Here is a 15,821-nt window from a genome sequence, read left to right on the forward strand (position 1 = left end):
TCTTTTACACTCTAGTACACCCAGTTAGCTCAAAGCAAATCCATGAGGAGTTCCCTGCAATGGTCCTGATGAATGCAATGGGGACCTTCACTCGTGAGGGACTGAGCAGTTACCAGCCCGGGTGAATGCAGCCCTGCTGGGTGAGAGGACAGAGAATGGAAGGACAGAGGTGACTGTGCTGGTTTGCTCCCGGCTTTTTAGCACCAGCAGCAGCACGCATGGCTGAAAACCACACTGAGCTAAAATTCCCTCCCCATGCTCTCTGCCTGAGTGCAAGCTGTGCAGCCAGCCCCTGTGGAAAATCTCTGAGGATGGGATTCCCTCCACATTCTGCCACAGCCGCCTTCCAAGTGAAACCTGTGCATACACAGACTTTGTCCCAACTTATTTAACTACTTTGACTCACTCCAGCTTGCTGGGGTGAGGGGAATTTACAGCCCCTTTTCAGCTACCACAGCACCAGGCCTGTCAGCATCCAGCCTGTCATGGATGCTTGTGTGTGCTTGTTTGGAAAGCTGCTTGTGTGTAGTTTTGCTTCAATGCAAATGCTTTAGGCCTCAATGCAATGAAGTAATCAAGAATATGCTTGACTTTCAAGTCCATGAATGATCTCTGAATCTCGGCCTTTGTACTGAGAACAAAACCCTTTAAATAAAGGAATAGCTTGAATGCCAGCAGCCCAGCTGTTTTTGAACAGCCCTCCAATAACAAACCCAAGAGCATTTGCATTGGTAGAAACAAAAGTTGGATAAGGAGGCTGATTCACTGTCTGGCTTCTGGAGACATTTTATAAATAGCTGCAAGAAAAACACAGGAGTTTTTTTATTATTATTAGTTGATAAAACATGTTGACAGAATCCTTTTCAGGATTGTAACTTGGGGGCAGCATGTCTTTTTGGACAGCAGACACATGGCAAACAATTTATTTGCTGAAGAAAGCCAGATGCTCCGTGTCCTTGGCAGGCGATTTGTAAGATTAAGGAAAATCAAGCTTGTGACTAGAGTGTGGTAAATAAGTAAAATAAATAAATAAAGCAGTCACATTGGCCACAAGAAGCTCCTCTGTCCTTTTTGGCAGGACAGCTGGTTTTCAGCTACTTCTCCCCACAGTGTGTGATTGACAAGGAAGAGTAGGCCACCTGAGGGGAGAATTGCTTCTTGTTTTCCAGCCACTGCCCTCTCAGCACTGTGCTGCTGCATGAACAAGCCCAGATGCCTCTGTGGACTTTCACAGCATGTCCCAGGCAAGATTTCTGGTCACAGTGATGATCAGCTGAGAGGGTGAAAGGCACACACAAAGTGAGCACAAGGGCCAGGAACATATGTGTTGAGCATCCTCTACCAAGCAATTTCCCAGACTGGCTTTGAAGCTGTTATGCAGGAAGCAAACACCTCTGGCAAACCTAGGATGGATAATAACCCGGAGATCAGGGGCTGGAAAGCAGGAAATACAGTATGTCTCCTACATGTAGGGCTCAGTCCAAAGCTGATGCAGATCGGCATCATGCCATTGGGAGAAGACTCTTTGTATAGACTGAAACCAACTGAACACCAGAATTTCCAATAAAATAAAGTAGTTCTGTGAATAAACAAAATATTAGTGGAGGAAAAAACAGACGTGATAAAGTTCGTGTTGTTTATCCTTCACACAGCTGGTTTTTTCTTAATTTTTCTGCAGCAGATGTTTGTGCTGGCACAGCTTAGAGATCAAAATATTGTACTGCTCTCAAGCCATATCAGGGAGAAGGCAGGAGTGCTGTTAAATATCCCCTGGGCCATTAGAGTTTATGAAGCAATGAGCCAGAGAGACCATGCAGTAGACTTTTGGATGTCTGTCTGAAGCCTCTGAATTCCGTATGCTCTTACCCCCACTGTGCCTCCAGGTATAGCATTACTCCTTCTTTCATCAGGCTTCCTTCTCAATAAAAATACTGACACTACTTCAAATACCATTTGGATAATTCCTCTATAAGGAGGAACATGGGGAGGATTCCCCCATTTGCTGTTCTCTCCTGTGTACACTTTATAGGTGACAGTGCCCAAACACCTTCCAGTAACACACTGTGATGGTGCAGTATCTGTTATTCAGTGTTACTCTCTTTCCTTCACTCCCATAAGAGACTTGTGGGTGCAGTGAAGGTGTCAAAGGAAGTGAGAGGACTCAAAGTAAATGGGAAACTGTCCCCTCTCAGGGGGCAGCTCTTTCATACTAGTTTTCTTTGCCTTTTGTGCTAGTACAGACAGCAAGGATAAGTGAATTACCTTGGTGTCATCACGTGAAGGTAAACCAGAAATATTTTTATAATTGTTTTTATTATTTGAATAGCTTGTAGGGGACCCTGAAACATTTTTGATTTAAACAAAGAATTTCCCTCCCTGCCCTGATAGCTAAACCCAGTATGGACAAAAGAGAGAGTGACCTATGGACCATGCATTACATGGTGAGCAGGCAGAGTTGCTCAATGCTGTCTAAATTTCCCTAAAGCACAGGAATTCAGAAGAAAAAGGTAGGTGGCCATACCAATGTGATTTGCGCCTTTTTCTGAGGAAGCTCAGACTCCTTCCACCCCCTCAAATAAGAGATCTAATCTGACATTCCTCCTGTGTGTGGGTGGAGACCTCCCTGTACCTCTTCTGGTCTGGCAGGGTCAATGTGTGACCTCTCACAGCTTGAGGATGACAACAGATGAGTAAAGGCAGTGAGTGCTACGAATGTGTGGGAGGGAGAGGCCAGTGACTGAAGCCCTCAGAAAGACCTTCATTTTTTGAAAGTTCTATTTTTAATGACTGTAATATTCTATTAATATTCAGGGGAGTTATAATTAGGACATTGTTTCTATTTTGAGATTGTTTTTGTATGAGTATTGGTTTGGACTGCAAACCAGCTCTTTGGCAAACTCCTGCTTTTGTGTGTTATAAGGCAGCAGTCCTTGGCTGTACCTAATGTGATTAGAGTCAGCATTGACTGGACATGCTCACCCTGTCAGCTCCAACTGGGCACTTGGTGGGATTCTGGGGAGGCTGACACCATTTTTTCTGAGTCTCAAGTGTTTTCAGTTGCTGGAACCTAAGGCTAGGGATTACGCAGCAACAGATAAAAGAATACAAATAGTCAGATGTTGGGATTTTGAAGTGTGTTTAATGCAACACTTAAAAAATGTGTATGCTATTTCATAGTTTTCTCTGATTTGTCCACAACTAATCTGGTGTGGGGAGTGTTTTCTTTAACTGTCTCCCAATAAAACCACCCTGCATAATCATGCACCAGACTATTTATTCCTGGGAATGGCTTGCATCACACATGAAAGAATTTAATAATGACACTTGGATGGAGTACTGTTATTTATGGAGGAAAAGGTCATGTTCTGTGCCTGCACCAGCAGTGGGTGGCTGCAGCCTTGGGTAGCACAGTGTTGAATTGCTGTGCTGCCAGCAGATAAGGGACTGTGCCAGCCAGCTGACAGCCAGCTGCTTTTGTCATTGGTGCAGAGCTGGGGCATCATGCTCCTTGGTTCAGGCTTCATTATTTATATCACTCTGTAAACAAAACTCCTGCCTTTTCCTTCTGATAAACAGTGAAGAAGCCAGTGCAAGAAGCCATGAATGGGGGAGTGAGTGAGTGAGTGAGTGAGTGAGTGAGTGAGTGAGTTTATCATACTCCTGATATATATTGGTATTCCCACGTCTTCTGTTATGCAAGGGAGAAATTGGTGGCTGGTTTTTGTTTTTATTTCTGGAAATTGATCATTTTTAATCCCTAGTCTTTCTCCCTTTGCATCCAGCTCCCATATTACTTGCCAAGTTTTCCTTTCAGACATTCTAGGAACACCCTCCCGGCTGCAGGAAACTGCAGGGCCGCCAGCCACGCTGTGCCTCGTGCCCAACTGGGAGCTCATCTCCCCCCACCCTGCTCAGCTGGGTGCTCCCTGGCTCTGCAAAGCAAAACAAGGATGTTGTTCTGCTTCTCTTGCCTCTGCATCTCTTTATACCTAATGTCTTCTCAAACTATCACTGTGATTCCATTTCCTTTTGGCATGGGCCTCTAAACTGAACTTCAGCCTTTTCATTTGACTATTCTACTCATGTTAATTTATAAATAGGATATCTGACACAAATACCCTTGTAGAGACACACCATCTCTTTCCTTCTGGTGATTTTTAATTGACTTTTTTTTTAAGATCATGAGCAAACACATCAAAGGAGATATTGTGCAGTTTAATCTTTAGGAGAAATTCATGTAGGGGAAGAAAAGAAAGCTCAGTCTTTAAGGAAAAAAAAGAGAGAAAATGTAACCCTTCTAGAGGTGCTATATGTCAGTTGTGCTGTGTTGTGGACAGAAGAGCAGGTCTTTTGGAAAAAAAAAATAGCAATGTGGAGTTCTGTGTTTACAGGGCATTGCCAAACCTGGATTAAATGTGGTAAATTGAGAAGGCTAGAGGATTTCTGTTTCATTCCCTATGCTCACTGCTGTCACTGCCAGTCAGAGCATTGCCACTGACAGCAAGGAGTCTACTGGTCACAGTCTTTTCTTGTTTGTAAACCCCTTTTCTTTGCATTTTGGAATTGACTGTCATGACTCCATTGGCTGTTCAGTGCTAACAACAGCAAAAATTAATGCACATATGGTTGCTGGAGTAGGCATGGTAAGTACTGAATACTCAGAGAAGGAAAATCTTTTTACAAAGTCACTCTTAGAAGTGAAAATGAACTTATGGGGGAGAATTGATCCTCCCAGTTATCACCTGTGGGGATGAAAAAACCCCATGCTTGTTCTTGAGCTCTGAACTGAAACACACATTTTTGTGTCTCTGTGTGTGTGTGTGGTCTAGACTTCCATGCAATTTAGTCATAGCCTAGCCCTGATTCCCATTGTTTTATATTTAAGGCATGCTCAGAGCTTTCCAATCTTTTTGCCTTTCCTCAGCAATATTTGTAACTTACCACCAAAAAAATGCTAACAATTTTAGAGTCAGTTTTCGTCTCTCCTTCACTTCTAGGTGACCTGATGGAGCAGAGCCTTGCCATCACCTTATAAATCAGCTGTTTGAGAGGGGAGAAAAGGGACTGTGCAGATAATTACTCTGAAAAACTTGGAATGATCTATGCCTGAAGCAGCTGGAAAGACCTCTAATATGCAGTAGAATATTTTGTGTAAGAGAAGCAGCGAAGGGTTACCCATATCCTTCCTCCTCTTCCCAAACACTTGCAGATGCTTGTCAATACAGAAATTATGTCTTGAAGCTGTCATGCATCTGCATGAGGCCACTGGCCACTGACAAGCCCTCTGAAGTGTGACAGCCCTTCGGAAACCCCAGGCAGGGGAGGGGGTGCCCCTTTGATTCCTGCTGCTTTTCAAGGTAACAAACCCCATCTGGCCCCAGCCCCATGTGGGAGTGGTGGGGCAGTGTCTGGGGCTGCCTGGCACACTGCCCCTGTGCCCAGGTCCATGTGCTGCCTCTCTGCTTCACTTTGAACTTCGATCCTGCTTTCTCTTTATTTTCTCAGTGATTGAGTTAAGGGCGAGGATTTGAGCTAGTTGGTTTAAATTCAAGCCATATGAGACAGAAGTGATTTTCTTGGACAGGAAAAATAATCTTGGGGAGTTTATAGGACTTACAATTGCTCAGTATTTTCATGGAGTATGAATACAATTTGTCTCTCTACTTCTCAATCTCAATGTCTTATTGGATCTTATTGGATTAGCTTGTTGTTCTTGGAATTTCCATGTACTGGCATGGGCTCAGCAAGCCTTTTTTCACATTTGGTTAGCCTGGAGATTGCAGTCTTTCTTCAATAATGTGAAATTGCTTGTACTGATCCCTGCTCATCTCTTTCTCCTAATTGTGTTCAACACAATTACATGTCTGTCCATCTATTCTCCTTGGACCCAGGCTGACCCAAGCTAAAATCCTGGACAAGCTAAGCACAGTCATCCAGACGGAGATGATATGAACACTCCTGTCATTTGCTTACAATCAGCAGTTCCACTAAGAACTGGACACTGGCAAGTGAAGAACTAGCCAAAATCAAGAGCGATGTGGTAGTATGACTCTTTGGGATTTTTATGAATAATTAAGAAGAAGCCTCTGCTTTCCAGGTATCATGGTGAAGAAACATCTGATCATCTTACTAGAAAATTCCATACTCTTATATTGCATACCTTGGGTGAGATACCAGTCCTGCATAGCTGCAGCACTGTCCTCCCCCCATGCCTGCACAGAGTCTCTGTAATTCTTTGCACAGAAGTCAGACCCTTCTGAAACCCAGACATTCATATTCCCATCAAAATCTGAACAGTGGGGTTTTTCCATCAATAGTTTCAGGCTATCAGTCTCAGCTGTGAATGAAAAATTCATCAGGCAAAGGCTAAAGAAGTCACACCTGTCAGCCTGACACACTGTTTATCTCAAAGACTTTACTTCAGAAAGTATAAACAGTAGAGTATTTATTTTCCTTCCTGCCATCTATGAGGTTATTCAGCAATTTGAGTGTGCTCACGCACAGCTTTCATGAGCCAACCTTAATTGCACAGCAATGCGCCATAAAAACAAAGATTAGACATTATTATCTAGGAACCAATTTTACATTTTTCTCCTCTGACTTGAACTGTTTAAAATACAGGGCACTATCTCATTTTGGCTGTACATAAATATCTCAGTTGTCAAACTGCCCTTACTGAACCAGCCAACTTTTCTTGGTGGTTGAAAATCATAGTGTTGAATTGTGTCAACGGAGGTGAAAAATGTTATTGGTTCACCACCTGGCTGCCCCATATAGTTAAGAAAATTTAAGAAGCAGAGTGTGGAATTTCAGGGACTGCAAAAATTTTTTTCCCATTAAGAAATGAATATGATGCAAGTCAGAAGGAAGAAAATAAACAGATGATGTGCTTCTTTATCCAGGTGCATTCTTGCTTTCTCTTTACTAGCTGACTTTGAATCTCCCAGAGTGCGCATATAAATAGTGTGTGATAGGGGCCCAAGGCAGAGGCTTCTGCCAGATTTCTATAAGCTTTCAATTAATCTGTGACTGCACAGTCTTGAAATTGTTCAGTAGTCACTGTCACCTACATGAGCAGAATTGACAAGTAACAAGCATGATGGGCCAACAAAAAATTCAGTTTTCCTGGGTACAGTATTTGCTGTAATTCTGGTGACCTCATCTGTCTTACAACTGAGAAGAAAGCTGTTCAGTGTGGAAATTCAGCACAAACTCATTGGGTGCAGGGAAAAAAAAAGTCATGTACTAATTTTTAGAACCCACTGAATGCTTTCAGTGCTGGACAAAAGTTTTGGCATGCAGTGTAAGCCATCTGCTCCTAGGAATAGGTTCCAAGGAGGTAGTTTATGTTTCATGGCATTTGAAATCCCTGTTGTGTAACTCTTCATCAATGAAGAGTGCAACCATGGCATTAACTTCCCTATTGGAATCTCACTGAGAGAAAGCTTGGAGGGGAACGCTGTCCTGTGTCAACCATCATTTACAAACAATTGATTATCTTTTGTGTCATGCACATATAATGTGATGGTGTTTTTACCAGGACGAAAGGTACTGAGGTCCTTTTGCTAGCTGAGCTACCTGAAATATCTTTCCTTTATTCCACATAGATGTAACCAGGTGTGCAGGATCTAGGTATATAAGGTGAAAAGAGAGAGTTAGATAGATCCATTAGCCTCTTCTCCTGCATAATGTAGGCTATGATGTTTTCACTCAGTAACTCATACTCTAAACCAAATTCTTGTCTTGAACAAAAGCAAAAAGTCTCTTTTATGTGGGAGGCAAATGGTGGGATATACTGAACTAAGTACAACTCGCAATATTAACATGTAGGTGAAGTGCATGCATGCCTTCTTCACAGTCTCTTCTGTTTAGGTGGGGACACTGCAGGCTCCTTAGAGGATTTTCAAATGGGTACCAAGAAGGCAGTTATCAGGATGCAAGGTAAGGAAGGAGAGCTGTGATAAGCAATCCTTTGGCTGAGAAAGGAGATTTAAGGAGCAAACATTGATTCACAACCCCCGTCAAAAGTTTGCAGTGAGGCTCAGCTGTGGGTCTTGGAAGAGGGTGACACCAGGTACAAGAAAAATACTTACAGCAAGGCTGCTTGGATGCACAGACCTTACTGATCCAAGCTACATAGCCTTTGGTCTGCTCACAGACACTCTTTTATTTGAGGACAGTGGAGAAAAAGGATGTAGGGATTATGAATTGCTATGAGGGTTGCAGTCTCTATCTCCTGCCCTTTATTTTTCTCTAGGATCCACTCAGACACTCCCCAGTTTTCCCAAGAGCTGTGGGCACTGCTGAGGTGGCATTCTGAGAGTGCTGGCCATACTTTGTGCATCCAGGGTCCCAATGGACACCGGTCTGTGAGCTTGCTCACAGCTTCCCTCTCCTGCAAGGAGCTGGTCTGTGGGAGGGACCTGCCACAGTGGTTCAGGCAACCTGAAGGATTTGCTTTGGCTTGAGTGTGCCAGCAGAATAACCTAGTGATGTGCAGGGCAGAGTTATTGTCCCAACTCTCTTATTTTGTAAAAGAAAAGCACTTTTGTTTACATTCCCCTGACATTTCATTGGTAAATTCTTCTTCACCTCCTGCCTATGTTGTATGCTGTGTGCCAGCTCAGTGGAAGAGAAATCTTGTTTTCCAATCCTAAGGCAAGTTTTGATGAGAAATGAAGAGATTTCCCAGCTCTAGTTTCTGCATACTGTACTAGTAACAAGCCCCTGAACTCTGGCATTCTGCTTCATCAAAGAGCATTTCCTCCTCTCTCTCCTCCCTCCTTTCCTTCCTCCCTCCCTGCATCCCCACTAGCCTCTTATGAAATTAACAAACATAGGGTGTTTGTTGACTGGGTGGAGAAATTGCATTCAGATCACATAATGTCTGAGGCCTGGCAAGTCTCTGAATCTGTTCTGGTCTTTGCTAAATGGAACAGGGTGCCCTCCAGTCTAGTTGCAAATATCTTAGGGGGAAAAGAAAAAGGCAAAGAAAACTCCACTTTGTATTGCTAATAATTAGAGAACCAGGTCAGTATAATTTGCAGACCCCTGACCCATCTAATTTTTATTTTTCTTTTCTATGAGAGATTGTGGTCCTCATCATGGCAGAAAAATAAAGTCTGTGGTTGGAACCACATTACATAATACTCACCAAAACCTGGCACTTCTACAGGTCATTATAATGTGATAAATATGTCTGGGCCAGGAATTTTCTGGAGTCTTATGGGTATGCACACATATCATCCAGTTCCCTTCTCAGAGAGAGATGAATGTATCTGAACACAGAGGGGCTCCCAGGCCAAATGATAGAAGCTGTAACAGCTTCAAATATGTATCTCTTTCAGCCACTGTGGCAACCTGCAACTTCTGCTTCTCCCTTAGATCTTAAGCTGTTTAATGTGTCTGGGGTCTCTCCCCAGGCCTTGCCCCCTGCAATTGCTGTGGAGGCAGTTCTGTGCTACTGTTCTGGATCAGGTTTCTCTAAGACTCGTCTGCCAGGGCACCATCCTCAGTAGCCTGACAGGTCATATCTAAGCAGATGCCTGGTTTGCTGCTTCTACCAAATGGCAACGTTTCCCTTGGGCTGCTATCAAAGACTCCAGCAGCACATGCCTTCCTGTTTTTTATTTGTGTGTGTATGTGTGTGGCTCTTCTAAACACGGACAGGAATTTCCTTTCCTGAGTCTAGACATCAGCCACTCACTATTTCTGTAGCTCGCTAACAGACTGTCTGCTGCCCTGGGCCCTTTGAGTTTTCCCACGAGAGCAGCAAATTCACACTGGGCTGATAGAGGAGGCCTTGTATGATACCCTGGGCCTGCAGCCTGTTTTTTGCTGGTGGTGTTTTAACTGCACTAACAATCCTTGTAAAGCAAACCTGGCACTTGATGGGGGTTGTTTCTCTGCCTCCTGCTACAGGGTCTTGCTACCCTGGTGTTGCCAGAGCACTTCTGCCTCGGGGAGAAAGAGAGATGGGCTGATCCCGGTCCAGACTGGTGTGACTGTGAGATGTTTGGCCACATCTGCGCTCTGGAAAACCCATTGTCCAGGCAGCCATCTGGGAGCAGGCAAGTCAAGGTGAAGCTCTTCCTAGGCTGACATAGCTGTGCCCTTCCCACTCAGTGGAGTCCCCTCAGTGGCACCCTGAGGATTCCTGCACTGATTTTCAGATGCAGCAACTCTGCATACTCTGCAGCTTAATGTAAAGCAACTCTGTGCTCAATGTAGCATGGTCCCAAATAAAGCTCTTGGGCTGCTTTCTGGGTTTGTAGACTCACAGGGTGTGAGCTGCTTCAGATGACTCCCACAAATTTCATTGGTTTTTAGAGAAAATTACGTACTGGGACTTGCTGAGAGCAACAGATGTAGCCTGGATACACTAAGCAGTCATTTTTTTTGTAGCTTTTCTTGGTGTTTCCTGTTATGTGAATTTACCAGGAAAAGAAATCTTTCTTTTCTGACTAGCAGAAGAATAAAAGAGCTGGTAGTGTTTGTTTCAGTGGGCATCAAGGGTGAGCGGCCAACAACTTCACAACAGAGATTGTAAAGTGGAGCAGGAAAGTCTGGTAAGACTTTAGCTAAAGTCTAAAGGTGACTGAGAGCAAACTCCCACAAGACAAATTATTTATCTCCTTCCCTTTTTAGCCTGTGATTGTCCATCTGCATGAGTGTCTGCCTGCCTGTGTGTCATTCCTCATCCTCTCAGAAACTTTTGAAGTGGTTGAGTTATTTCAGCCAAAGTAGCTGAAGGATAAAGACCCAAGCATTGCTGAGGTCCTGGGATTATCTGAAAAGCAGACATCTGATGTGGAGCAAGACTCTGCCAGTGCTCTTCATCTGGAGGAGAGGGTGCAGGACTAGCTGAATCCCTGTGACATTTTGTGGGATTACTGTGGGTCCACAGGCAGGCAGAAAACCAGACCTTATTGCTCCCAGTTTTCACAGATAATGCTTATTTGTGCACTCACAAGAGCCTGCTACAAATACAGGTTATATGACACTGCAGGATGAAAGAAAATTAAACGTCTGGATGTGAATACAATCACTGCTGATGGGCTATAGCTTTGATGCGGCCATCCCTGTGCCTCCCCTGTGAAACATGCCTGTGAAGCTCACATCCCAATGACTATGTGAGCTTGTGGAGCAGTAAATATGGACTTTTTGAGAAGTCTGTCTTAGCACTCCATTTTCCAGCTGGACTCTCTCAAGGGACATAAGGAATTAACAGAAATAAGGACATAAAAATAAGAATTCATTACTATAAGCTTTATTTTGTAACAGAGAATATACTAAGCTCCCAGGTGAAGTGGCATTTCCTTGGGAAATACATAGCCAAAGTCAGAGTGGAATCCAGGAAGCCCAGTGGTAAAAAAACATGCTTTTTAAGAGGAAGAATGAGAGGTTAGGCAGATGAGGAAAATACAGTGCAGACTGGGTGAGGATGTCAAGCGTGTCTTGGGAAATGGTGACAAGGTACAACCAGGCAGGTGAGTGATCAAAGTGGCCTGATGTGGCAGTGGGGCCAGCACTCTTCACGTCCGAGAAGAGCTGCTCAGGAGCAAAAATGTCCCAGCCTGCCCAGTTCTACTGCCTGCTGCACCAGTTTCTGCCCTCAGACCAAAGGCTGAGAACCTGAAGAGATTTCAGAGAGGAGTTATCAGAGAGAATTTGGTGTTAAATCCACTTCTGACAGCTAAGGATGTGAACATCTCTAGGCAGTGTGTTTATCTGAGTAGGAGATGGAGAGGACTTCTGGGTCTCAGCCTGAAGTTTTGCATGGCATGAAGGATGATAAACGGGACGTCATTGTGCCTTGACCACAGCAGGACAGAAGACTTGAAAGGTGGAAAATCAGAAAAATTCAAATTGCAAATGCCTTAACCATGAAGGCCACATATGTCTGGAGTGGATAACCAAGGATGTGGTAAATTCTTCAGTGCTTGGAGTCAACAAAAAGATAGCCTGGAATTCCCGCAAGGTACAAGGCTTGATTCGGAGATCAGAGAGTGAAATGCTGTGGTGCATGTTGTGCAAGAGGCCAGACCAGATGATCGGTCTGGCTTGCTCTGGCCTTCAGAAATATGAACCATTGTTTTAGCAAGGATCTAGGAGAATTACCATGAGACAAGACACAGAATAATAAAATAACCACAGTATTTTCAAGAGCACATATCATTCATTTTTTAAGCAACAGCAGAGATTGGGGGAAGATCATGGGGAGTTAGGACGTTGCTTTGTTTCCCTATTTGGAAACTTGCCCACTGTATGACTTCGACCCCAGAGATAAAGCTGGTCTTCTGGAGGTTCATGAGCTCATTCACAGACAACATTTATTGGAAGATTAGTGGAGTTCCAATGTGGACTTACCCTAAAGTATTGCTGGTTTCCAAAATGCATTCATCAGTCTTCGGGGCGCAATAAGGCATGGTCTTGCACAGAACAGATTTACACAAATAGCTTATTAACAAAATCAGGATTAGGGCCAAACAGATGTCATTATGACTGATTAGCTCAAAACAAACACAGTTGTGAGATAAGAGATAGCTGTGTTTTTGCTTCATCTTCTTGTGGTTGCGTACTCAATAGATGATGGGAAATGACATGTTAGGTATGAGGTAAAATGACTCATTCACTCCTGCAACTCACAGAAGGCAAAGCAGAAGAATCCAGGAATTTTCAGTCCATGGGTATAAAATAAACAATGGCCCTGATCCAGGAAACTCTGCCATGGACATTAATCCCCCCAAGGTGTGCAGCCTCTCTTTCTCAGGATTATGCAGGTGTGGGTTTTTATTTTGGCAGCTGAAACTCCCTAAGCACTGAAATTACTATCATTTTCATCATGCCACATGCATTAAAGTTGTGATAGGCAAAGTTATTAGAAAAGAAGTAACAGTTTTTCTCTCATGAGGTCTTAAATGTTAATTGATTTGGCCAAATGTGGAATACAAACACTTTTAATGGTTTCTCATTAAAATCTTGCTTGGCCCATGTCATCAGCATGTGAAGTATCAAGAGGTGTACAGACTAAATCTAGTGCTAGAGGTCAGAGAATTATATTAAACATGAACTGGCCACTTTCATCCATGAACGTTGAAAACTGTTGATCAAGTTCATTTGCTACACTGCTTTTCAGAGAACAAGCAAGTCAGACTTAAGACATGGAGATGAAAATGGCAGAAAGAATTATTTTGGTACTCACTTTTGAACCAAGTGCGATTGTTCATTCAAACGTGGAAGAAATTCCCCATTTTTTAATGTTCTTAATGAAAAACTAGGATTTGCATTACAGAGTACTCAGCTTTGATAACTGTATAGATCCATGAAAGAAATTTCTAGTCATTCAAACAACTGCATTATGTTACCATTTTCTAAGTGAAGTATTTGGGTTTTTCAGTTTGATTTCCAGTGGTAATTTTTCACTTCAATAATTTAGGAAGTTAGTTGTCCAGACCATTGCTGAACAAACCATTGTAGTCAATATAACAAAATCATTCCTCATCTCAACATCCACTTTTCACTGTGAAAGTGAAGCAGCTAGGGAGAAGGAAGAACTGTTTCTGATCAATTTGAAATTAAAATATTCTTTATTAATATTTCTCACCATTTTTATTACCAGTAGGTGAAGACATCAATGTAGCAAAAGCTCTACACCTGGGCTTCTTTGAAAACCTGATGCAGTTTTTTGTGGATTGCACTCTAAATAATTTCATTAGCCTTTCAAAACTCTTCCAGGATCACTTTGCATCTTATTTTATTAATTTCCAAGCTGAAGATGACTCTACTTGTTTGTGCTAGAGGAGCATTATGAGAATAACACTCTCTCTTGTGTCTGGTGGTGTCACTCCTCATGTTATCCAGACAAATACATGTGCAGTCATAATTCTTCTCCTGACTTACCCTGATCCCTGGCTCAGCTATTGACTAATGTCCAAAATCAAGGGTAAAGTTTTGTGTATTTTTTGCCCCCTCTGTCTTGTTCTCTGCCCTTTTACTGCAGTGTGGCTTCTCCTTTCCCTCTCTGTTTTTAGTCAACAGCAAGTGTTAAGATAAAAGTTCATTATTTAGCATACTCCTACTTCTTGTTCTCCCTGGGACCTCTAAACATTTTCATATCATACAGATGTTACTGAGAAGCATTTAAATCTAATCTGGGTTCCCAGAAATGCATGGGGTTAATTTTACATATTTGCTCTACTTTTAATGAAATAGTCTTTTCTATGAGTCTGATCTTTGAGTTGGGGAAGGTCTGCTTTCTTATCAAGAACATGAGCAGTCTTGAGGGGATGGAAAGAGAGGATTTAGTAGGATTAGGCTGTAATTATCTCATCCCCTCTTTGGATTTCAAGCTGAAGCGTTTAACTTAAGTGACTTGTTGTTCTAAAGTCCTATCAAATCAAGAGGGATGAAAACAGAACATTCAACAGATAGTTCAGTTCTTACCTTGACTCAACACCATTGTTTCAAAAAGTAGTAGTTAGGAATACAGCTCCTTAGCCAAGTCTCCAGCTGATGCAAATGGTGAGTACCTCTCTCAAGGTTGGTAGAATTGTATCAGCTTTTGCAACTCAGACTCTGTCCTTGCAAACTTCACTATGGATAAGATTGGTCCTCCTCATATTTACTCTCCTTAGAGTGTTTTTCCTCCACTAATGCAATTTTCCTTCTCATGTATGCTATTGCACACTGTGACATTCCAAATTAACAAGTGTCCCTGAACCTGACAAAAGTCTATGGTGACTGCTCTCCTCCACCTGCCGTAAAGGGCTGAGGCAAACTCGGGGGCAGTGGAGTCTTTTTAGCCCATGAAGGTGGGAGGTTCTTTGGGTGCAGTTGGGGCTAAGACACCATCTTGAGGTTCTCCTTCACAGGGTGTTGTCAGAGAGGAGATAAAAGTCACTTTGTGCAGGGCAGAAAAAAGTGAAGGGCCTCTGAAAAGAATTTGTCACAACTTTGCAACCAGCAGTGGTAATGGTTTATGGTCAGGGATTATCTCCATAGTTCTGTGAGTGAAGGCCAATTTTCCTTTCAAAGCACTGTATATTTAGTTATTTAATCAGGCTAAATTATTCCTTCTCTCCTCAACCACAGTTAGATCATGGCATAAAATTAAGCACAGCCTTTCATTCCACCTCTTCTTGCCTCTCTGTTTGACCTAGACTTTGGGGAGCCATTAAGTTGTCTGAGATATTGATTTAATAAGGCTAGGAAAATTAAAAAGGACAAAGAGACACCTGACTAATTGGCATTTCCAAGAGTTTTTTGCAATCAGCCAGTGGGGATTTTATAAGGTATGAAGTATTTGCTTTCACATAAATTTCTTCCACATTCCTCCTCTTATGTTTGCTGGGTAAACTTTCTGGAATAAAGTTCACATCTTCTTCTTTGTAAGCTTTATACTTGGGAGGTAATTGAGTTGGCATTTTGTTATGAGAGCATGTACTCGTTTAATTGCACATATGTGTCCGTGAACACACTATCCCTGCTTCTCTCCTAAATTTGATTTGGAATGAATCCCATGAAAAGCTGTTTTCCAGCATTAATGGATAAAAGGCCTTTACCAAGGGGAAAAGTATTCAAATGCTAAATTTAATAAAGTTACGTATAAAAGTTGCAGTTCTGAGAATAATTCCTTTCTCCCCACTGTGATTCAAGTATCTTCTACTGATTTTGTGATTTGTAACCGGTCAGTTTTTATTTCAGAAATAAGGCATAATAAAATAACAACTGAGTGGCATATCAGTAACACATTTATACTGTTGTCAGAGTTACTTCTTACATCCTGCCTTGCTGTGCTGAGCAGCAATGCAAACCTTTGG

Source organism: Cyanistes caeruleus, chromosome 4 (assembly GCF_971803275.1).
Source record: "Cyanistes caeruleus chromosome 4, bCyaCae1.hap1.1, whole genome shotgun sequence".
In the NCBI taxonomy this organism is placed as follows: domain Eukaryota; kingdom Metazoa; phylum Chordata; class Aves; order Passeriformes; family Paridae; genus Cyanistes; species Cyanistes caeruleus.